A 23,920-nucleotide genomic window follows, 5' to 3' on the forward strand; every position below is an offset into this window, starting at 1 on the left:
GCAGTGTCTGAAGGGTTATAGGTTTCCAACTTTTGCCCTTCATAAAAGTAAGAACATACAATTTGTTTCAGTGGCAATGAGCTGATGCGATTATCTAATTATCTAATGTCTTGAATGCTTTGCCAACAATTGTGGCTTGGCATTCTGAAAGCAATCTGTGTACTTCTTAGCAACTCTGAAGGAACTGGGCAGGAAATGACTGAATCCATGTACTTTATTTGTAGCAGAACTAATCTCTAATCGGACTATGTGTATGTGTGTGCGTGCAAAGCTCATATGCACTCACATGCGTCCATGAGGCATGCGTCCGTGGGTACTGCAGAATAGCAGTGTCTGAAGGGTTATAGGTTTCCATCTTCTGCCCTTCATAAAAGGAGGTGCAGGAGGAAGCAAACTGGCAGTGAGGTAAGTTAGAACCCACCCCTGAGTTTCCTAATAATTTTATTATTTTATGATTGGTGATCACCACAACATGAGGAACTGTATTAAAGGTCGTGGCATTAGGAAGGTTGAGAACCACTGTGTTAGGTGATCTTAACCAGTCGGTTTAGGTAGATATTAAAGAGCTAAATACAGCTAACTGACTTTTAGTAGTATGTGGTTTAAGATTTCTTTTCTGCCACAGGAGTTGCCTACATATATATTGTTGATCTGTATACAGTATATCCAGATCCAGTGCTTTGTATTAGTTTCCTCAATCTTCCATTTTTATTTATAGACCTTATCTATATATAAATAGACCGAGTTTATTTCTGTTTCTTCATTTTTTTGTACATAAACTTAAGATAAAGAAAAAAAATTGTATACACACTTCCAATAAGCTCCTGTATTATATTTTATTTCACACTTTTGACAATTCAGAATACAATCCTTGAGGATATATGTATCTATGTACAATATATCAATGTTGCATTTATCATATAATATATCAGGCACAATCCTTGAGGGAAATAATGCTGAAATTAATTTACAGAGTGACTAGAAACATAGAAACATAGAAACATAGTCTGCCCTTATACTATTTCCTGTATTTTATCTTAGGATGGATATATGTTTATCCCAGGCATGTTTAAATTCAGTTACTGTGGATTTACCAACCACGTCTGCTGGAAGTTTGTTCCAAGGATCTACTGCTCTTTCAGTGAAACAGTAAGAACTATTTCAGTAAGAACTTCTCTCATCTCTGACTTTGACTTACAAGTGTTGCATTTATTTGGGCATGTTATAACTAACTTTATCAGCAAAATACAAGCGATATTATCCAGCAACAGTCAGAGGCTTGGCAAATTCCCTCCCTCAACAAGATATTAAATTCTTGTCACCACACTGTAACAGATGCAGTGCTTGTGATCAAGGGAAGCAGATTATTTCCTTGCTACTACATCGTTCCATATACAAACATAAAACATCAGGAATAAAATCACTAGAGGTTCATTGATTTAGCAAATTCACTCAGCCACCACTGATATTTAATTCTAGTTCTTTCTTTCATATATTTTTGAATAAAATAATCTAGATGCAACACCATCAACTGTCAGATACCAGAAGAGATCACGTGGTGTATCTTACATATTACATAACTGAATTTGACTTTATGAACTTAACTATGCTGGCATGTTACCTATGATGTTTGCAAAAATACCAGTTCTCTTTGAGATGGAAGAACTAAAGAGAAGAAACCTTAAATGTGAATAAGTTGTTCAATGCTTATGAAATTTAGATTAGATATTGGGAAACATCTCACATTAAAAAAAACCTTTATAAAATGTTTTATAGGTGGCACTTTCCATCAACGAGGTTAGCCAAAATCGGTGTGCATTTATCACCAATTTGTTGGAAGTGTAAGTTGCTACCTGGTACATACTATCATAGGTGGTAGGAATGCCAAAAGACAAGGGAATTCTGGGCAACAACAAAGCAATGGCTGGAGGAGATATTGAAAATAAACATAGAATTAAAACCAGAGCTCCTTTTACTAGTAATAACAACAGACAAATATGATGAAAGCAAAACATATTTAATGCTACATATCTTGATCCCCGGAAGGCTAGCTTTTGCCCAAAAGTGGCAGAACCAAAATACACCCACAGAGGAGGAACTTCCATATAAAATACTATCATGCGCAGAGATGGATAGGCTGATGTTAGAATTGAAAGAAAAAAATGAAACTGAATCTTTTGAAACCTGGAATAAATTATATTCTTGGGGGAAAAGGACCACCAGGACTGTAAATTAAGGGAACCTGAGAGTGATGTAAATTACACACACACACACACACACACACACACACACACACACACACACGTGCATACATGTATAATTTTGTTCTTTATATTTTAAGATGAACACTGAAGTAAGAATGGAGGGAATTTAAATGTGTATACTAGAAGATTCATCATGTATTTGTTTCTTTGTTATATGTCTATCTTGTCTATCTTTCTATCTGTCATTTCTAAATTAATACCCTCTGTTTTAACATCCTTATCGTATCTTGACCGCATTTGCATTCTCATATACAAGTAAGCATTCATTTTACTGGCAAAAATTTCCATGGGAGCCAGCTACAGGAAATAAACACTGACTCACAGGATAACATACATTGCTACAGAACTCCTGCGCTCCAAATATATTTTTTTAAATGGTGTCTGGAAGGCTTAAAATCTATTTCATTCATGTTCCAATTACTATTTTGAAATAGAGAATTTCCTTTTCTTTCAGAAAATGACCTCAGTGTTTCACGCTAGTCATATTTGAATTAATCCGTCATAAGTTTCCTTTAAATTTTTTTTGCATCTTTTTGTTTTTTAAAAAAGTTGATTGATACCATGTGTTAGGATGTTGAAGTAATGGCTTTTCAAGTTTACGTAGGAGCAAAGCAGCATGGTGTAGAACTGAAACAAATGAAGAAAAACCTGGTGTAATTGCTGGAATATGGCGATTAAAACAATCAGTGAAGCTGAACATTGAAAGCTCCTTATGTGCAGTATTTTGTCTGTAAGACTAATGTTTATGGAAGAACATTCTAGGCTAATCTCCCCACTCAGTTACATGCTGAGATTATTCTTACTGTAAGTACGTTAAGATCATTTTAGCTCACTGGCAAAGAAAATATATTGTGTCAGTTTAGAGCACCTTTATTCTTTCAACTGCCAATTTAATACTGTCATGAGATGGAGTGAAACTAGTGCCATTGAAAAGTGAGAAGGGCCACAAGCATACTTCATCTCAAGATATTTGATGAAGGATAAGAGGGTACTCTTCCTTTCTGCCTTCATCTTCAACATTGCATCAATTTATTTGTTCTATCACTATAGAATAGCATTGTGCCCTTATCAATAGAAGTAAGCTAACTTGGGGGCATTACATCGATGTCCATAAATTTTAACAAATAGCAAAACAACTACCATTGTGATCTTCAGTCCCATTAAATCTTTGGCCTAACAACCTTTGTTAGATTATAGGACCTGTCTTGACTCCCAAGATTTTCAGATTTACAAGACAAATATGTTTTAAAACAACATTTGGGTATTCATGGATGAGATCAATTTTTAAATGAACTTTTCTAATAATAAAATTATTCCAGTTTTCATCTGTTATGTTATTCCTCAGCTTCTCTCCAGCAATGGAAGGGTTGTCTTTGGATATAATCTTGCTAATAATTCTCATTTACGGGACCGCCCTCTGCTGCATGAATCCCAGCGGCCGGTTAGGTCCCAGAGAGTTGGCCTTCTCTAGGTCCTGTCAACCAGACAATGTCATTTGGCGGGACCTAGGGGAAGAGTCTTCTCTGCGAGGGGGGGGGGGGCTCCAGAATCAGCTCCCTCCAGAGATTCACACTGCCACCACCCTCATCACCTTCTGGAAGTTTCAAGACTCACTTATGTCACCAGGCCTGGGGCAATTAGATCTGGACCCCCTGACCAATAAACATAATGTATGGTTGTGATTGAATTGGTTGATTGATTTTAATATATTTTATGGGGTTTTAGCTTGTAGTTTTTTAACTAATTAGATTTGTTTTGTATGCACTGTTTTATATTGTATCTTGTGAGCTGCCCCGAGAAGGGAGGCATACAAATATAATAAATAAATAAATTTACCAACGCATCATTTTAGAAAAAGGGACTTGTCATTTCATTGGCAATTAGTTTATTTTTAAAGTAGAATTGTTATATCCCATCATCTTAAGATTTTGGCAACAGTATCTATCTTAATAAATTGATATAGTATTTGCTAAACATTGAAGAGAATTGGAATTAATGAAAAAATGGGGAAAAGCCACAGTAAAAATCTGATTAAAATAACTCCCAGTGTATAAATGTTAATAATCCATATTTAACAATGAAAACTTGAGGGGAATATTTCACAATATTTCATTTTTAAATTCTGATAAAAGGTTGGAAACAAAGAGGTACAGTATTAGATTTGAATTTGGATATTAATTGGAATCAGTCAAGAATAAAACAAATAATCTGCAATGAAATTGAAGTGAATAGATGCTGGAAAGAGTGATTTAAAATTTCTATGGGAATGATAATAATATAGAGAATGGAATTAAAGAGAACTGTATCATGCTAGGGTCCCATAAAAATAAATGGACCAATAAATGCTATGAGAATGTTGAAAATGACAAGACTACAATAAAAGAAGGAATAGAAAGAAATAATCACTATTGTAGTTTAAAACTAGCTTTCCTGTATAATTAAACAACATAAAATACAGTGGAAGTATCATATAATACCTCATTTACATCAAATACAAGGAAACTTTTAGAATATCCTAAGGATTCTCAAGAGAAACAGAAAATGTGGCTATTTTCTGGATGATATAAAACTTTCTTTTCTAAAAGGAAATAAATTAAATTTCTAAGTACCCAGGAAGATGTAGTAGTGGGGGTGAAATGAGTTCCACGCTATGATCCAATAAGGCTGCAGGTGTAGACTGTGGAACTTGAGAAGATCTAAAATATGCATGTTATTTGTTGAAGTGGCTATGTAACTTATTTAATGTACATGTGAAGGATCCCTTTGGGCCTAATGATTGAAAAAAACAATACTCATTTTTCTCCCTTATAGAAAGGGAAAAGAGGCAAAGTGAGTGCAAAATCTCCATGGAGATTGGTTTGATAAACATATCTGGGAAAGTGTTTGACAAAATTGTAATTAGAATAGTATAAAACAGTAACAGTGAACAAAGTTTGAGAATAGCAGTAGCAATAGCATTTAGACCACTGATGGTGAACCTATGGCATTGGTGCCACAAGTGGCATATGGAGCCATACTTGCTGGGACCCGAGCTGTTGCCCTAGCTCAACTCTAATGTGGATGTGTGTGCCGGCCAGCTGATTTTCGGCTTGCACAGAGGTTCTGGGAAGGTGTTTTTGGCTTCCAGAGAGTCTCCAGGGGAGGGGGAAGGGAGGGTGTTTTTACCCTCTCCCAACTCCAGGGAAGCCTTTGGATTCTGGGGAGGGCGAAACACGAGCCTACTGGGCCCACCAGAGTTTGGGAAACAGGTTGTTTCTGGCCTCCAGAGGGCTTCTGGAGGGGTAGGGGAAGCTGTTTTCATCCTCCAGAGGCATTGAATTATGGATGTGGGCACTCACACATGCGTGATAGCGCATGCGTATGCTCTTTCGGCACCTGAGGAAAAAAAGGTTCACCATCACTGATTTAGACTTATATACCGCTTCATAGTGCTTCCACAGCCCTCTCTAAGCAGTTTACAGAATCAGCATATTGCCCTCAGCAATCTGGGTGCTCATTTTACCCACCTTGGAGTGATGGAAGGCTGAGTCAACCTTGAGCTGGTGCTGAGAGCTGAACTACAGCTAGCAGTTAGCTGAAATAGCCTGCAGTGCTGCACTATAACCACTGCGCCCATCCTCTACTCTGTGGCTCCATGCTAGGCAATTAATGTGCATACCAGATTTTTCCTTTTCAACTGGTTATTGAAAAATATATCAATGTGAGAAAGCTAATTGTATGTTTGAAGGAAAAGCATAGGGAAAGTGATAATATGGAGTTGGAAGCAGATCATTAAATGCAACAAAAGCATTATATGATGAAAATAAAAAAAAATGAGTGAGAATAAATGGAATACTCAATGAATGGTTAAACAATGAGCAGTGAATAACACAAGGATGTCTTCTATCCTGTTACATGTTAAACATATTTATGGATAAACATTTAATAAGGAATGCTTCTGGTGATATTAAATCTATATTAGTTGGAGATATTTATGCATGTACATTTGTATGCAGCTTTATGCATGTACATTTGTATACAGTTTATGCTAAAATCCCACGTGGTTATCTTATGGCTTGACTACTGCAATTCTCTCTACACGGGGTTGCTTTTGAAAATCAACCAGAAGCTTCAAATGATCCAGCTGTCTTGGCGTGAACAGTAATGGTCATGCTTTAATATGCTCATGTAACATCTCTACATTGTGAAATGCACTGATTGCCAATTTGCTTCTAAGTGCAATTCAATATGTTTATAAAGGCTTTATGACATGGGGTCTAGTTACTTGAGGGAAAGTCTGTCCACTATGACATCTGTGTGACCGAATTGATCCTGCAGAGCTGCTTAAGGTTACTTCAATTAAACAATATCATCTCTCAGGACATCAGAAGAAGTGACTGTCTTCTGGAACGAAATTCAGCTGAGATCTGGATAGCCAGCACTCTACTGTTGTTTAGAAGAAGTGTTAAGACTGGATGTTTATCCAAATCTTTGGTGAGGGAAATTGAGAATCCTCACTTCATCACACTTACCATCTTTTTTCTTTATTTTTTATTGCAGTTCCATTATTGTGAACCACAATCTATAAGAGTCGGGTGGCATACAAGTTTAATAAATTTAATTGTTGGTGTTTGGAAATGTTAAATCATAGGATGTGTGCTTGTCAGAAATAATAAAATGAATGTTTATTCATGTATTTCTTCTTTGTTACACAAAAGTATTTATGACAAATACAAAAGGGAGCAAGTTGTTTAAATTAAGTGTATAGGGTGAAACCAAAAGAGATAGGGTGCTGAAATGAATGTGGACAGAAAAATGATTGACTAGAATGAAAGAACTATACTGAGGTTGTTTTGACATATAGTGAGAAGCAATGAGAATCAGCTTGCAAAAAAAATAAATGAAAGAAGAATATATGGATCAAAAGGAAGAAAGAGAAAGTCATGGTTGAATGGCATTGATGAAATCCTCAGAGAGAAAAAGGGAGAGGCAACAAATTTAAAGAACAAAAGTGATGTATGGATGTAATGAAAGTAAAGGTGGCATGCAGGGCAGAAAAATATAGAAAAGTAAAATAAATAATGTTGGTGTATATGTTACATTTAGATTTCTTTTTTTATCTTATTTTTGGCCTTTCAATACTGTATACTTTTAATTCTTACTTCTTATTCTTTTTAATGCTTTGTAAGGCATTGCATATTTCAAGGAAACAACATGATGGATATGTACATAGTTAGATTTTAGGCTAAGTATTTGATTCTGCAGCATCACAATCAACATTGCTTTCACAACTTACTGTGTCATTAATATATAAAATAGTTTGTTTTCATTTTGCAAAATTGAAGAGTCAAGCTCCTATTGTAAAACGCTCATGATCCAAAGCATTCTAACATGCTTTAAATGTGATGCATTGTAACTTCTCTAATGCTGGCTGTGGGATGCTGAAATATATTGTTCAGCATTTTTAAAAGGCAAAAGGTTGGGGAAGGCTGATCTATTGGTTACAGGAACAGGGACAGCAAGGGTGAAGCAATGACAAAACTTGAATCAATGTGATGAAACACACATATAATTTGGCCCATTATCAAATCCCCATAAAAATGTATAAAGGGGGATTATTTAAAGAATGAGAGCCAGTTTGGTATACTATGATGAGGCATTTGGCTGGAAATCAGAAGATTGTAAATTCTAGTCCTGCCCTTAGGCACAAAACCAGCCAGGTGACCTTGGGCCAGTCACTCTCTCTCAGCCCTAGGAAGGAGGAAAGAACAAACCATTACAGGAAAATTGCAGAGACTTGTCCAGAACCAGATTTGACTGAATGGGGAAAGAAAAAGGAACAGAATGGCATGGCAGAAGTCAGTTAAATCTTTAATATTCCATGCTCCCTCATCACAGTGATGTTTAAACTGTTTTTCTTACTATAGTAATCACCAAGAGAAAAGGAAGAAAGTTTTTAATGACTTGTTTGATATGGCAAAGGACAAGGGCTTGCCCTTTCAATACATCACTTCCTATTTTAAAGGGAATTTTTGGCTCACATTGTATATGCAACACCAGCCTGGTGGCCTATATTTGACTTAAGGAAATGATTTAAGCAGTTAAAGCTTATAATTTACAGGATGTGTTTTAAAGAAAGCTTTGAAAGAGTAGAGGATGCGATGTTCTGGAAGCACCTAAAATGAGACAGCAGCTGAAAGTGATGATTCCAATAATATTAGAAATAAGTTGGATTATAAATTCCATATGAAGTAGACGGCTTGCATAATAATTGCTTTGGAACTCAGCAGTCAGATGTGTAAAATATGCTGGGCTTTCACACAGTAAGACAAGCAGATCAATGCTTTTATTAGAGAACCCTACAATTAAAAAAGCTAAAACATTAGCAAGTGGAGCGGCACATACATTCTTGGGCAGTGCTGAAGTATGCATAATAGAGACTTTAAGGCAGCATCAATTTGGTGTGAGGAACCCTTCTCAGGTGAACATTTTCTTGATGACTTAAGGAGGATTATATTGAATTGTCTAGGTCAAAATGTTGGACTATTGTGTGCGGCTAGGTTCTCAGTTCTTTAATGTTGTTATAAAATAAAACCCTACATGCTTTAGGTTGTTAGCTCAGAAATGGTTCATATGTTTCTGGATGTACAGTACAAATTTTATCTTTTGTTCCCCTTTGTTAATTGATGCAAGTAAGTAATTTTTGTTAGCTGTGTGGTTTTTCTTTTTTTTTGTGCTAAATACGTAGAAATGTCTGGGACAAATAGGGCAGCAGAGTATTATACTTCCTATGACTCAGTAATTACATACTGTAGTTAAGGCAAGGATTTTACGTAATCCACATATGAGTAAATTCTTTTGATGCCAATGAAAGGAACAATTTAGACAATTACTTTATTAATATTTCTCTTGGACTGTATATTTCAGCTGCAGGCAAGAGTTAGATGATTTGTTTGGGAGGAAAGAACTGTTTTCATAAATAAATTGGCATGAATTGGCCACTATATCATCAACTTTTTAAATAGTAATGTTTAGCAATAAGAACTGCACAAAAATGTATTTATAATTTATTTTGACTTATTGGGCAATTGGGCATTTCTCCTTACTACACAATGAAATGACGTACTCTGGGAGGAAGGATCTGGAAGCAATATCAAACACTTTGCAAAAGTACCATTGCAAAATTTATTTATGAAATCTAACATCAATGATGGTGTTGAATGTAGTCTTGACAATAAAAAAGACAAATATTTGAATGAACAACTGTTGCTCTTGTTTAAACAGGCATTGTTGCTTCTTAAGCTCTAGTTTATTAAATCTTCACATTTCTCCAAGCTATTTTATTGTTTCAGACATGTTTTATTTTAGTGGTCAGTTTCTGATATGCTAAGCCACAAATCTTGATTTTAAAATGCAGATGGTGGGCTCATACATCATATTAAACTTATAACATATAAACTATATCATAGTTTTGACTTGTAAATGCAAAATTTGGTATGTCTACATTCATTTGTTTTCCCTTTTGGGAATTCCCAAGGTTAAAGAAAGTAAAAATAATCAAATAATAATTTTTAATATTTGTTTAATATGTTGACCCTACTCTACTGTGGTTGATTAACATAAAACTGTTATTAACAATGATAGCATAATACTAGCCTTTCTAATGATAAATACTGACTTATCCCTTTGTCTCCATGCCATTTTGACAACTTTTCAAATAATAATGTCACTAGTTTAGTGCATGCATATATACAGTGATCCCCCGGGTATCGCGATCCCGATCATTGCGAACGGCTATATGGCGATTTTTCAACCCGGAAGTCAAAACACCATCTGCGCATGCGTGCCCTTTTTTTCTATGGCCACGCATGCGTAGATGGCGCCGGGCAGATCAGCTGCTGGGCGGCTTCCCTGGGTCTTCCCCCTCTTGCTGGCGGGAGGGCGAGCGGTGGGCATGAGCGAGGAGTTTCCCCACCGCCCACGCAAACTCCTCGCTGCCGCTCGCCCGCCCTTTGCCCGCCCACGCCGTTCGCTCGCACCGCTTCCCAGCTGAGTCCTGAAGCGAATTGGCTTCAGGACTCAGCTGGGAAGTGGCGCGAGCGAGTGGCGCGAGCGAACGGCTTGTCCGCCGCCTGCCTGCCCGCGCGCCCGCCGCGCGCCCCGCCCTTCGCCCGCCCACGCCGTTCGCTCGCGCCGCTTCCCAGCTGAGTCCTGAAGCGAATTGGCTTCAGGACTCAGCTGGGAAGCGGCGCGAGCGAGCGGCGTGAGCGAACGGCTTGTCCGCTGCCTGCCTGCCCGCGCGCCCGCCGCTCGCCCGCCCTTCGCCCGCCCACGCCATTCGCTCGCGCCGCTTCCCAGCTGAGTCCTGAAGCGAATTGGCTCAAGGTTGACTCAGCCTTCTATCCTTCCAAAGTGGGTAAAATGAGGACCCAGATTGTTGGGGGCAATATGCTGACTCTGTAAACCACTTAGAAAAGGCTGTAAAGCACTGTGAAGTGGTATATAAAGCTAAGCGCTGTTGCTATAATAAGTATAATGACAGCATATTGATCCAGTGATCCGGTTAAATATGCTAAGCCTCTTATTATTGAAGCCTCTGGTCATATAAACAGAAACAGAAATCAGATACAATTTGTTCATTTAAAAAACCCCATTGTCTTTATAGAATTTTGCAATCTTATATTCTGTTTGTTCATGCAATACACATTACAGTCCCAAACCATAATAAACACTATACAGAAATTGAAAGAGTAAAACCTCTTTATGTTTATTCTACAAACACATTTTTCAAAGAAGAGAACATTTTGGACTTTTATGGATGACCACACTTCAGTTTGAGGCAAGGTCTGAATGGAAATGACAAACTATCTGGACAGTTGGAACATGACCTATTAATACGGATATATGGAATTTGTCCTGAAGATTTTATTAGAACAGGAACTTCCCTCAGAACGCTCATGGTAACTTAATTGTATGAATTGCAAATTTAGGTGGAAATCTTCCATAAAGGAGAAAAAAGAAGACTTAGTTGATGTTGCTTTGTGATATGTTAAAAGATTCCCCCTCCCCAACCATGAATATTTTCCCTGTTTGGGAACATTCAACATACTCCCTAGTGTCATCCCCAAACCCCCAACACTGTACCCTTAGATTATCCACGGTTGACCTATTCAGATTCCTAAGAGGTCAGTAAGGGGTGAGTACAAGTGCACTAGAGCAGCGTTTCCCAACCGGTGTGCCGCGGCAACCTAGTGTGCCGCGAGACATGGTCAGGTGTGCCGCGAAGCTCCTAGGGAAGCTCCAGCTGGGCGGGGTGCTGCCGGTGCCGGACTGCCGGTGCCTCTGACCTGGAGCTCCCACTCACAGCTGTCCCCTGGCTACTGCCAGGGGACAGCTGTTTCCGGCGCTCTCCTGCTGGGCCCCAAAGAAGGAAGGCGGGAAAAAGGAGGCAGGGGTGGAGAGGTGCGGCAGTAAGAGTAAAGGGAGCCGCGGTCGCCCCTGCCTCCCCATAGTGCCTCTGGCCAAATGTACCCCTGGCTTCTCCGCCCTGCCCCATTGCCCGCCTGATCCGCCCCCTCTCCTCCTCCTCCGCCGCCTCTTGTCTTGGGGCGCGATCCACCCCCTCTCCTCCTCCGCCGCCTCCTGCCTTGGGGCGAGCAATCCGGGAGTCCGGGCCGGAGCCTTTTTCTCTTCATGGCGCAAAGCCACACAGTCCTGGACTCCCGGATCGCTCGCTTCTCTGGTCAGCAAAACCATCTGCCCAGGAAAGAGCCACACATTGAAAAAGCGCGATGCTTTTCTGGGCAGCCAGCTTGCTGGCCGGAGAAGCGAGCGATCAGGGAGTCCGGGACTGTGTGGCTTTGCGCCATGAAGAGAAAACGGCAGCAGGGAAAAGTCGGCCGGGCTAACGGGAGGCGGCGCGTGGCCGGGCGCTGGGGACGTCTGGGAGGGCGAGGGGGCTGATGGCTGCTGCCTCTTAGCTGCAGAGCTGGTGGGCAGAGGCAAAGAAAATGGCGCCCTCCACTCTCTCTCCGGCTCCTCTCTCTCTTTCTTTTTCTCTCTGTTGCCGGCATAGTGAAAGAAAGAGAGAAAAAGGAGGGGAGAGAGAATGAGAGAGAAAGAAAGCAAGAGAAAGAGAGGGAAAGAAAGCAAGAGAGAGAGAGAAAGAGAGGGGGGAAGGAGGGAGAGGGAAAGAGAGCAAAAAAGAGAGGAAGAAAGAAAGAAAGAGGGATGGAGAGAGAGAAAGAAGGGAAGGAAGGAAGAGAGAGAAAGAGGGAGAAATAGAGTGAAATGGAGGAAGAGATATTTTTTTTGTCCAAACTTTTCTTTAGCAACCCCGCCCCCTCCCCCGTTCAGTGTTCCCCAGAATTTTGAAAATATGAATAATGTGCCGTGGCTCAAAAAAGGTTGGGAAACACTGCACTAGAGGGCCTCCCATCCCCTGTCCTATTGCTCTCCTATATCTCCTATACCTTCTCCTCTATTCCTATATCTCTTCTTCTATTCTTTCATTGATATGTTTTATTCCTATATATTCTCTTCTATTGTTTCTTAGATATATTTTACTATGAGTATATCTTCTATAACCTTCATTATGTATTTTACTATGTGTACCCACTAAAACCCTCATTGTGTATTGGACAAAATCAATCAATCAATAAATATGTAGTAGTAGTAGTAGTAGTAGTAGGAGGAGGAGGAGGAGGAGGAGGAGAAGGAGAAGGAGAAAGAAGAAAGGAGAAGAATGTGAGCAAAGTTCCAGCTAAATTTGTAAACATTTAACGTTCCATATTCCTCTTATATATAAATTTAAGAAATAAAATGAGTAAATCACAAAAGATCAGAATTGTTCAAGCAATTACTCTCTGGTAGCAAAAGCTGGAGTTTGAAGGCACAGGACTGAAGGAACATTAATGATTTCGAATGTTGGTTGTTGGAGTAGACTCTTCCTGTAATGTCACTGCTAAATGTAAGTGCCTGCTTGCTTTCGCTGGGCAGCTACGATGACTGTCATGGTAACTGCTAGGAATATATACTTTTGGCATTTACTTTCATATTCTTTCTAGGAACACACCTTGCCACAACGAGGCAGCACAACAGGACTTGGGGTTGATAGGGAACCTCTGTTTTAAAAGATGTACAAATATATCAACATCTTGATAGATTTTAATTGATCTGTACAGATATAGAAGAGCCATATCTTGACACTTTATTAAAATTGAATTCTGCAAATTTGATGCAGCATGCAATTTTGCAAGTTGTTTCAAATTATTATTATTATTATTATTATTATTGTTGTTGTTGTTGTTATCATTGTTATTATTATTAATTAGATTTGTATGCCGCCCCTCTCCGAAGACGCGGGGCGGCATACAAATCTCCGAAGACTTGATTATTATATTTTTAATAGCTATTTTCTTAAAATCGGTGTATTTTAAGACCTGCTCAGATATATTTTGAATTGTTTTCTGTTTTTGCTTTTCTGGGTCAATCTTGTTTTTCTACTCCACTGTAGCCAGCCTTTTCAAGTTGTTTTGTTGGAACTGATCTTGACTTGGCTTCTTGATTTTACCACCATCTCCTCCTTAAATTAGATGTTTCAACTTGGCTCCTTCATTTGGAAAATTCATACACGGTGTACTGTCTGTCCTGATGACTAGTTTCATAAGTATGTATTTACAGACTTTCTTCATCAGACATCTTTTCATGGAGCTTATAATAATTCAGTCAAATCTTTCATATACCAAAAGCAAATTACATTTCAGAGCAGTAGCAGTTATTGATAATGCAATCATTTTCACCTTTTTGGACTCCAGCACAAAATTGCTTAACTAATACTGTATGTCAAAAAGTTTGCTTCTATTTATTTCATTCTGAGTAGAGGCAATGTTTTCCAATTCCACTTTTACATTCACTTGAGTGTGAATTTACTTAGCAGCATTTAAGATAATCATGTCAACATCAGCTATTGAAAATGAGAAAGGGAATTTTGTCTACATTTAAATTCTAAAATTAATTTTTTAAAATAAAATGTATAAGCTTTTCGAGTTTCATAAAACTCGATTGCTTTTATTGCAACTAAAAAGTAATTATTTGAAGATTGCAGATTTCACTAAATGATTTGGGAAACTATTTTTTTCCTGCTGGTTTAAAACAAAGTTGATATTGTTTTAGTGTCTGGTTAATTTTGGCAAATTAAAAACATCATTAGGGTTGAATAGGTGATAACAAGGAAAAATAAAGCAATAGTCTGTGCTGGAAAAATGCAATGATAAACCATTACCAGACAGATGCCAAGAAATCACATTCATGTTCATGCAGTACCCAAATAGATTGTATCATCTAGTCCAGTGTTTTTCAACCAGTGTGCCGTGGCACACTAGTGTGCCGCGAGACATGGTCAGGTGTGCCGCGAAGCTCAGAGAGAAAGAAAGCAAGAGAGAGAGAAAGAAAGAGAGAAAGCAAGCAAGAGAGAGAGAGAAAGAAAGCAAGAGAGAGAGAAAACAAGAGAAAGCAAGAGAGAAAGAGAGAGAGCAAGAGAGAGAAAGAAAGCAAGAGAGAGAGAGAAAGAAAGGGAGGGAAGGAGAGAGAGAAAGACATAGAGGGAGATAGGGAGAGAGAGAGAAAGAGAGCAAAAAAGAGAGGAAGGAAGGAAGAGAAAGAAAGAGGGATGGAGAGAGAGAGAGAGAGAGGAAGGAAGGGAGAGAAAGAGGGAGGGAGAGAGAAAGAAATAAAGTGCAGGGGAGGAAGAGAGAGAGATAATTTTTTTGTCCAAACTTTTTTAGTGCCCTCCCCCCCGGCTCAATGTGCCCCAGGGTTTCGTAAATGTAAAAAATGTGCCGCGGCTCAAAAAAGGTTGAAAATCACTGATCTAGTCAACCTTAAACTATTTCTTTTTTTAAAAATAAACAAAACTAAGCATGGTCAGACATACGTAATTAAAACTGTATATGGATGGGATTTGTAGAATAAGAGGAATTTGAATTTTCTCAAAATATATTGTAAAATATTTCTTTTCCATTTCTGTTGCTTTAAAAATAAAAATCAGACCCACAGATTTGTTTTATGTTAATTAAAATATTATATAATTCAACATCTTATGAACAAAACAGAGATATTTGCTAATTAATGTCTTCTAAAAAAGCAAATCAATGTTTCACCACACTCTAAACTATTACTATTATGTCATCAAAAGCTGCTTGTTATAGTTGTTTCAGATTAGCAAACAATAATTTTAGCCAAGGAGTCATTCCTATATTAGTTCAGTTGCATGATTCATGCATGATACTGTATTAAACTAGACACTTGTGTGAACAAGAATGTTCTCAAAGAATTGTTCAATCTCAGAGTAGATCAAAAGAAGGCATCCTGGTTCATAGCAATGATACATACCACTATAGCTATGTTATTTTCTTGGGGCGGTATATTTTGCCAAACCCTTGATGTGCACTCAAGAAAAATGCTGTAATTAGTCAGCCATAATGTATCACTTTTTCTTTGTGGACATGCAGTGTAAAAGTTGAGTCAAGTTATTGAAGGAGGCCCAAGGACTAATTTAACAATGACAATAATGTGATGATATCCAATCAACTTGACATCAATACCTGGGAAAATACTAGAAAAATAATCAAGAAACAGATCTGCCACCACTTAGAAACAAACAAGGTAATAACCAATAGTCAATATGGGTTTGTCAAGAACAAATCATGCCAAACCAATCTGATTTCATTATTCAACACCATGACCAAATTAATAGACCAGTGAAATGCAGTGGACTTAGTATATTTGGATTTCAGCAAAGCATTTGACAAAGTGGACCACAACCTACTTCTCTATAAGCTAAAAAAAAGTGGGATAGACAACTACACAACCAGATAGATTAACAATTGGCTGAACAACTGTACCCAATGAGTAGTCCTCAATGGGTCCAAGTCCACATGGAGAGAGGTAAGCAGTGGGGTACTACAAGGTCCGTCCTAGTCCAGTACTCTTTAATAGCTTTATTAATGACCTAGATAAGGGAATAGAAGGGGAACTAACCAAATTTGCAGATGATACCAAGCTGGTGAGAGTAGCCAATACTCCAGAAGACAGGCTCAAGATCCAGATAGATCATGGCAGACTTGTACACTGGGCCAAATAAATAAAATGAATTTCATTGCAGAGAAAAGTAAAATTCTACACCTAGGTAAGAAAAAGCAAAGACATACATATAAACTGGGCGAAACCACTCCCGATAGCACTGACTGTGAGAGGGATTGGAGTTTTGGTGGACAACCAACTAAAAATGATCCAGCAATATGCAGCGCCAGCCAAAAGGTCTTAAATTGCATAAACAGAGGGATACAATATAGGACTAGGGAGGTACTAATATCATTCTATAAAGCCTTAGTTAGACCACACCTAGAATACTGCATTCAGTTTTGGTCACCACACTACAAGAAAGACATTGAAACTCTAGAGAAAGTGCAGAAGAGAGCAACATATATGATAAGGGGATTGGAAACTAAAACATATGAAGAGAGGTTGCAGGAACTGGGCATGGCTAGTCTAGCAAAGAGAAGGACCTGGGGAGACATGATAGCAGTGGGCTGCCACAGAGAGGAGGGGATCAGGCTGTTTTCCAAAGCGCCAGACAAGGAATAATGGATGGAAGCTGACAAAAGAGAAATTTAACCTGATTGTGAGCGCCCCAACATTTGGGACTTTCAAGGAGAGATTGGGCTGCCATTTGTCCAAAATGGTGTAGGGTCTCCTGCCTGGGCAGGGGGTTGGTCCCTTCCAACTCAAACCAACCAACCAACCAACCAACCAACCAACCAACCAACCAACCAACCAACCAACCAATCAACCAACAAGATATATGCTTCAGTTGCAAGTTCTAGGCTTTGTAAGACCAACACTTGTTTTACTTTGTTACTTTAAAGAGGACATAATCTAGTACTTTCTTACTGAAGTTTGTCAGTTTCTGGGAATGAATACAATGCAGGAAAATGTCCATTCCTTCAACAATATTCCCTTTGTAACAATTGTAGTTTAAAAAATAATAAATAAATAAATAAATAAATAAATTTATTGGCCAGCTATCTTTCCACAGAGTAACTCTGGATGGCTTGCAAAACACAATAAAGGCAGGGTGAAAAAAATCTAAATAGCACAGCACAGCACAACACAACATAACCAGAGGTTGGTTGCTCCTGGTTCAGACTGGTTCCAAAAAACTGGTAGCAGTAGAACCGGACCGATCACCAGTTGGCCATACCCCCGAACCAGCTCTCTCGGTGCCGCCATAGGCACCACCATCTTATTTTTGCTTCTGCGCATTCACAAAACAACAAAATATAATAAACATAACATAACATCATAACACAATAAAACAAAAAACCAAAAGGAAACATAAATATATCTGCTGGAAAATTACATTATTGACAAATGAAACAACCTTCTTTTATTGATATAATAATATACTGAGATAACATTTTAACAAATACTCTACTTTTTCATGAAGGAGACATATAAATGATATAAAAATAAATATTTATAAAAATAACTTTCTCATGTGAAATAAAATTGATTTCGCATTTTGCTTACAAACTTTTCAGCATATTTAAAAGTACAAGACTGACTGACATGAGTAAAGTTCTCCTTCTGTTGATCCAATACCAACACCAATGTGTTCAGTGTAGCTTTCTCATTTGTACAGTACATTGAAGCATCAGCTAACTTAGTGATAATTCACCTTAGTAGCTCCTAGTAAATTTTGATGTGGAATACCATCGGCATCAATTTGCAAGAGATTGTGGAATTACAGTCGGACTGAGTGTAGCATAATTTATTGAAATAAAATGTAGCTGCCTGGTTAGTTTTTTCAATACACTGTGTTAACAAACAGGTCTGGGTTTCTCCTGGTTTGGACCAGATTGCCCAAACCATTAATGACCTGCTGGTGATGCGATGATGGCATCATGGATCTGGTTTGGGCAGTGCTGTCTGTGGATGCTGCCATCTTTCCCACCCACCCCCAATTTTTCTGTTATCTGATGGCTTCTCCTTGTTCTGTTTCGAGAAAAAAATGCCGGCCCACCCCAGGTCAATACCGACATAGAAACATAGAAACATAGAAGACTGACGGCAGAAAAAGACCTCATGGTCCATCTAGTCTGCCCTTATACTATTTCCTGTATTTTATCTTACAATGGATATATGTTTATCCCAGGCATGTTTAAATTCGGTTACTGTGGATTTACCGACCACGTCTGCTGGAAGTTTGTTCCAAGGATCTACTACTCTTTCAGTAAAATAATATTTTCTCATGTTGCCCTTGATCTTTCCCCCAACTAACCTCAGATTGTGTCCCCTTGTTCTTGTGTTCACTTTCCTATTAAAAACACTTCCCTCCTGAACCCTATTTAACCCTTTGACATATTTAAATGTTTCGATCATGTCCCCCCTTTTCCTTCTGTCTTCCAGACTATACAGATTGAGTTCATTTAGTCTTGCCTGATACGTTTTATACTTAAGACCTTCCACCATTCTTGTAGCCCGTCTTTGGACCCGTTCAATTTTGTCAATATCTTTTTGTAGGTGAGGTCTCCAGAACTGAACACAGTACTCCAAATGTGGTCTCACCAGCGCTCTGTATAAGGGGATCACAATCTCCCTCTTCCTGCTTGTTATACCTCTAGCTATGCAGCCAAGCATCCTACTTGCCTTTCCTACCGCCTGACCACACTGCTCACCCATTTTGAGACTGTCAGAAATCACTACCCCTAAATCCTTCTCTTCTGAAGTTTTTGCTAACACAGAATTGCCAATGCAATACTCAGATTGAGGATTCCTTTTCCCCAAGTGCATTATTTTACATTTGGAAACATTAAACTGCAGTTTCCATTGCTTTGACCATTTATCTAGTAAAGCTAAATCATTTACCATATTACAGACCCCTCCAGGAATATCAACCCTATTGCACACTTTAGAGTCATCGGCAAATAGGCAAACCTTCCCTACCAGACCTTCCCCTATGTCACTCACAAACATATTAAAAAGAATAGGACCCAGAACAGACCCTTGTGGCACACCGCTTGTAACCTGTCTCTGCTCAGAATACTCGCCATTAACAATAACTCTCTGATGTCTATGCTTCAGCCAGCTTGAAATCCACTGAACTATCCAGGGATTAAGTCCAATCTTCACTAATTTATCCATCAGCTCTTTATGTGGAACCGTATCAAAGGCTTTGCTGAAGTCCAGATAGGCAATATCCACGGCACCACCTTGATCCAACACCTTTGTGACATAGTCAAAGAAATCAATGAGATTAGTCTGACATGATTTGCCTTCAGTAAAGCCATGCTGATTTGGGTCCAATAAGTTATTGTTTTTTAGGTGCTGATTTATCCTCTTTTTGAGTAGAGTCTCCATCATTTTAACTACAACTGATGTCAAGACATTTATTTCTTCATCTGAAGCACAGCTAAGCAGCTCCTCAGTGGTGTTTCAGGGTGAATCCCCCTTCAGAGCATGCTTGGAAGTAAAATCGCATGAGGGGATGCACGTGAAATGCTGCGATGCGAACCAGTGGCGAAGGTAAGTTTAGTTTAGTTTAGTTTATTTAGATTTGTATGCTGCCCCTCTCTGAAGACTTGGGCGGCTAACAACAATAAAAAACAATGTAACAAATCTAATATTAAAAAATAATCTAAAAAAACTCAATTTAAGAGACCAATCATACCAACAAACATACCATGTATAAATTCTATAAGCCTAGGGGGAAGGGAGAAAATTTTTTCAATTCCCCCATGCCTGACGACAGAGGTGGGTTTTAAGGAGCTTGCGAAAGGCAAGGAGGGTGGGGGCAACTCTGATATCGGGGGGAGCTGGTTCCAGAGAGTCGGGGCCGCCACAGAGAAGGCTCTGTGGAACCTACCCTTGTTAACAAATCCTTACATGCATTTCCCACATTTATGATGAGTACTTTAGTTAAAGAATGTTTTCCAACAAGGGAGTCCATCTGACATGATGATTAGTCAAAATTACTCATATTTAAATCTCATTCATTTCACAAAAAAGAGTTAATCCTTTCACATTTTCAAAGATCTTTTATTTTTTCTGAATTGTGCCAGTGCTTTTTTTTAATCAACGTTTAGTTGTTGCCCTTTATTGATCGATCAATTAATTTAGTAAAAAATAATTACAATATAAATGCATTCATAATATATACTCAAATGGATGCACTTTTGAGATAACGAAGACAGTGAGATGGCTCACAATCAAATAAACAAGCCATCTTTGTAACGAAAACTGTTTTAATATTTTATTTCCTTATTCCCAGCAAAATTTAAAGAAGTTAAAAAAAATTAAATCCAGTTAACTTGTAACATTTTCTTCCTGACCAATGTAATGATACAAATGATTAAAGTTATAGCACCAATGAATGCTGACAGTATGTTTATTTATATTAATACAAAGTTCTTTTTCGCTTAATCGGTAGGTTACCTTTGACTGAATCAACCGCTCAAAAAGTTATATGGCTATGAAAGCCTGATCATCAGAAAAGCTGAACAAAGCAGGGTGGGAATGACGCCTTTGAACTATGTGCTGTAGAATTTTGCTGAGAAAGCTTTGGAACACAAAGAACAACAACAAAAAAAATCAATTCTGCACTAGGTTAAATCCAGACAGATTGCAGACAGAAGTCAGTGTGATTAAATACTTATCTTTAATGATACGTTTATAATAACACAAAGAAGCAATATGGTGTTAGGCTGCTCATTGAGTTACCATGCGTCAGAAGTAATTGAATGATAGAATAATAAAGATTGTATAGATTGGTGTTACTTGTGTTACTTATGTATGGAAGCTGGGGGGAAAAACATGCATGCTTCAATGGAGGAGAGGTTAAAGTGCAAATTAGGGTGATTTGTAAAGGTATAAAACTATAGAAGAGTACAGTGTATGATGTTGATGGAAACTGGATTTAATTGGAGTTCCTCCCCCCTTATTTCCTGACTTTAATTTCATTTCCTAACTACTGCTTACTCTTTCTTGTCTTTTCATAATATGACTCACCCCCAAAAAGAACAATGTAATATGTCCCTGCAGTTTGGTTGGCAAGGTTTTTTCAGAAGTCTTTATCTTGGGGCTGAGAGGGAGTGATTGGCCCAAGGATACCCAGCTTAATTTATGCCTCAGGTAGGATTAGAATTCATTCCGTTTCTAGTCTAATGTCTTAACCACAGTCATGGGCTCCTCCCCCACATGGGGGGGGGGACACTGTCTGGATAACAGAAATGGCCTGGGAATGGTACTACTGAAAGATTTCTGGTGAAAATTGCCAGTTTTTTGTTTCTGTGCATACGTGGAAGCAAAAATACTGGTGAAAATAGCCAAAATCTCACTTGCACTTGTGAGATTTCATTGATTTTTTTGCCGTTTTTGCTTCTGCACATGCGCAGAAGCAATAATATTAGCAAAAATAGCCAAAATTTTGCGACATTTGGTTTATTTATTTATTTATTTATTGGATTTCCATGCCACCCCTCTCCACAGACTTGGGTAGCTAACAACAGCAATAAAACAGCATATAATAATAATCCAATACTAAAACAGTTAAAAACCCATTATTATAAAACCAAACATACATACTGACATACCATGCATAAAATTGTAAAGGCCTAGGGGGAAAGAATATCTCAATTCCCCCATGCCTGGCGGCAGAGGTGGGTTTTAAGCAGCTTACGAAAGGCAAGGAGGGTGGGGGCAATTCTGATCTCTGGGGGGAGTTGGTTCCAGAGGGCCGGGGCCGCCACAGAGAAGGCTCTTCCCCTGGGTCCCGCCAAGTGACATTGTTTAGTTGACGGGACCCGGAGGAGACACACTCTGTGGGACCTAACTGGTCGCTGGGATTCGTGAAGCAGAAGGCGGTCCCTGAGATAAGCTGGTCCGGTACCATGAAGGGCTTTATAGGTCATAACCAACACTTTGAATTGTGACCGGAAACTGATCAGCATGGGCAGAAACCAAATCTTGCACAGGGCACGTGCACATGTCTTGGGCCAGCCGTCGAGGACGAGGTAAGGGGCTGCCTGCCGCTGCTTAACCACTACATCAAACTGGCTCTCTTATATGAAATTACCAAAGTTTAAATAAAAAACGTCGCAAAATTGTAATTAGCTCTCCTGCTGCCCAAGCTGTTAACTCTTAAAAAGGAATTTCCAGGGCCCTTTTCTTCCTTCTTGTGTTCCTTTCTCTTGAAGCTGAACCTGGTTTGGACAGCCATTCAAGTAGTGAATACTTTCAGACAAAACATTGCCTTCTTCCAAACACCCTCCCCTCCCTTTTTTTGCTAAGTAGTACACATAATAGTAGAAAGTAGGTTTATAAATACACAGTGAGGCTGAAAGCAAATATTCATGTACTGTCTCTTTAAATTAGCCCAACAAGCCTTGTAATACAGTATTGCTCAGCAATAGTCTTCTCACCTCTACCAGTGCCTGATTCCCAATTAGAAAGCATCCTTGCTAATTCCCCACATATAATATATTTCTGCTTTTTATCCTCTGCCTGTGTCTTTTTTACAGTTAGTTGATCTGTCTCCAATAATCGTTTGTAATCATCATCATCAATCTTACCCCTCATTACCACTGTAGTATGATTTAGAATGTCTTAACCTATAGATGATTAAAATTCATGACAGCAATACAATATTTTCAGTCACTAAACCTAGAATTGTTTTCTTTATAGGTTAGACCCACAATTCATTAGCAAGTCAAAATTCTTCTTCTTCTTCTTCTTCTTCTTCTTCTTCTTCTTCTTCTTCTTCCTCTCCTTCTCCTTCTCCTCCTCCTCCTCCTCCTCCTCCCCCCTCCTCCTTGTTTTATATACAAGTCAATCCAATACTCCTTCTATCTCCTATTTCCCCCACAACAACAATCTTTTGAGCTGAGTTGAACTGAAAGATAGTGACTGGCCCAGGAGGACTAGAATTCACAATCTCCTGGTTTCTTGGTCAACCTCTTAACCATTACACCAAAAAGTCTCTCTTTTCTTTGGAAAACATGGTGAGGCAAAACTTTCAGGGTAGGGAATTCACACAATATGTTAGGTTAAAATGCTGTTAACTACTTTGTGGCTTATGTATTGTGCAAAAACCAGATAATTAAGTATTTTCAGTTAAACATGGGTTGGCACGTTGTGCAAATACACTATTACGTATACTTTAATATCATTAAAAAAAACAGTCATAATTTAATATAAGAATTCTGTCTGAAAAATAACCTTTAATTTTCTGCAATTTAAGAAATTATATCTTTCTATTTCACTCATACCTAACTTCTCGTAGTTGCATAATCCTCATGCAATATTACAACTTTTGCATTTTAAAAGATGCTCTTTCCACAATGTTGTAACAACTCTACAGTGGTTTAAATTAAACTTGTCTGATGGAATACTGCACTGCCAGGAATGTGAAGAGTATATCCTACTTCCTCAAAATTGAGGGGGTTTGTTTAGACAAAATTACTCCTGCTTCTCCCCCCACTTCCCATTTTGTACACTAAAAATCACAGAACTTTAGCATCTGATGGGGAAAATATTATGAGGCTAATTGTTCATCTAATTTTGCTGTAATTTGTGTGTTTTTATTTTAATGCAACTGGCTTCACTGTTTGAGAAGAATA

General features: G+C 38.5%; 1 long non-coding RNA gene across 1 annotated transcript; it reads left to right on the forward strand.

Moving 5' to 3' along the window:
- Positions 1-1,045: 1,045 nt before the first annotated feature.
- On the forward strand, positions 1,046-21,230 carry LOC139164331 (uncharacterized). Its single transcript, XR_011558604.1, has 5 exons — positions 1,046-1,149; positions 13,759-13,911; positions 15,755-15,908; positions 19,656-19,829; positions 20,734-21,230. It is a non-coding gene; the product is annotated as an uncharacterized lncRNA (long non-coding RNA).
- Positions 21,231-23,920: the final 2,690 nt, after the last annotated feature.

Source organism: Erythrolamprus reginae, chromosome 3 (genome assembly GCF_031021105.1).
Source record: "Erythrolamprus reginae isolate rEryReg1 chromosome 3, rEryReg1.hap1, whole genome shotgun sequence".
Lineage (NCBI taxonomy): Eukaryota > Metazoa > Chordata > Lepidosauria > Squamata > Dipsadidae > Erythrolamprus > Erythrolamprus reginae.